Genomic DNA, 1908 nt, shown 5'->3' on the forward strand with positions numbered 1-1908 from the left:
GTGCAGTCGGACTCGTCGGACGCGTCGAGTGCGCGCGAGACATATAGGATGCACTGGTGCAATCGGGCTTGCCGGCGCGTCAGGTGCGCGCGGACGTGCAGGGCGCAGAGGGACGCCAAGCGTGTGTCACCGACGGAGAAGGAGCTCGCTGTATGTCGCCGGGGTCGTGACGGAGCACGGTGCGACCGGCGTCAGTGCGTCAAGTCGGGTCCGTGATGGTGCGACCAGCGTTGATGTGCCGGGTTGGGTCTGCGGACTAGTTCACAGCCGTGACGACGAGAATGACAGGAGCTGCAACAACTCCGGCAACAGCGTGATCGTGGTTTAGTAGGAGTATATATTGGAGTAAATCACGTCAGGTGACTCGGTTAGTTAGTTAGTGCATAGATGAGTCGTAGTTTGCATGGAATGAGTCCAAGCCGATGGCTCTTGGCCGTGTGTTGGTGGCGCATGGATAGGAGTGGATGGAATTACGTGCATGTAGTTAGTGATCATGCATGGAGTTAGTTGGAATAGTGGCTGGATGTGCTGGCCGGTTAGTGCGTGCGTGATGGCCGGACATGATGGCTGGCTGTGTGCCCTCCTGTGTATATATGTCACATTGAGCAATGAAAAGAGGTCATGAGGGCTGGAGAAACAATGTAGCCATGGTATGATCACCAAAAGAACCTCTTGGCAAAGTTTGTGTGTTCTTTCTTGATACATGTGTGTGTGAGTATGTGTGGAGTTTCTTCTTGAGTGAGGCAAAGAAGTAAAAGAAGAGCGGCGTCGCGCGAGACGGCGCCTAACACTTTTCCTATTTGTTTCTCTGTGAGCCCCGTCGCCGTCGGGTCAGCAGTCAACAAGCGGGCAGCAACGGATGCGCGTACTCGGAGTTCGATCGTATAAAATCACCACCCCGACGCTCAGCTCGGTCACCCCACACAAACATAACGAGGAACTAGCAAAGAACCGCATCCGAGTTCCATCGACGAGCGGCGACGGCGGCGGCAGCAGCAGCAGTCTAGAGAGTCCTATATATTGGAGCCTGAAGTTAGCCGATCCATGGCCATGGAGAGGTTCCTGATAGCGCTCGTCTTCTGCGAGGCACCCCTACGGCACATCAGTGCTCAGTGCTCACCACCGGTGCGATCAAGCAGCTGGTCTCCGTTCGGGCGACGAAGCCCGCGGCAAACAAGGCCGATGCACAGAAGGAGCATGGGTTGTCCGGCAAGTCGATGGTGCAGCGGCATGCTGGGTTCGAGCTCGCGCTCGACGGCCTCCACTGCTTCGACACCACCGTCGTCATGCACCAAGAATCCTCTGGTTGATTTATTAGGAACGTATCTGTGTGCGTGTGTGTGATTGCATTATTTTCTTAACTAGCAATGTCATCCCAGCATTTGCGCCTCTAGAATTTCAAAATGTGTCCTATTTATCACTTTTTTTGCGGGGGTGACCTATTTATCACTAAATCTGAGATATTGGTGGTGTGTCTTTTAGATAGACATTTGAAATTATATAAAAGCTTGTAGGAAAAATAAACAATGATATGATGTAGTTAGCATTTTTTTATTTGTATTATTTTACACGTGCCAATAGATATTTAATTATTAGCGCAGAAGTGATTGGACTGTAGGCTTATTTCCATTAAGTGTGTGAGGTGATTATTAGGAATTTGGTGTGTGAGAAAATAAGATCAATTCCACTAAGGTGTATGACTCGATATGTAAAGTGCTTTGAACCAAATCATCAACTTTATCTCTTTTCTTCCATCAATAATTTTTGAAGAACTTTCCAAAACAACCTAAATAACATGGCTTGTTTTTTAACCTTTCTTTCCTACATCCTTCCACCTTACCATTTGTGTAGTGTGGTTACTCCTCTCGGCTAGTAAAATGATATGCCTCCATGTGCTTGCACTACTAA

General features: G+C 49.2%; 1 pseudogene; it reads left to right on the forward strand.

The window, feature by feature from the left end:
- Positions 1-1044: 1044 nt before the first annotated feature.
- Positions 1045-1517, forward strand: LOC125532191 (annotated as a pseudogene).
- The last annotated feature ends 391 nt before the right edge of the window (positions 1518-1908 follow it).

The sequence above is a fragment of the Triticum urartu genome, unplaced genomic scaffold (genome assembly GCF_003073215.2).
Source record: "Triticum urartu cultivar G1812 unplaced genomic scaffold, Tu2.1 TuUngrouped_contig_9320, whole genome shotgun sequence".
In the NCBI taxonomy this organism is placed as follows: Eukaryota; Viridiplantae; Streptophyta; class Magnoliopsida; order Poales; family Poaceae; genus Triticum; species Triticum urartu.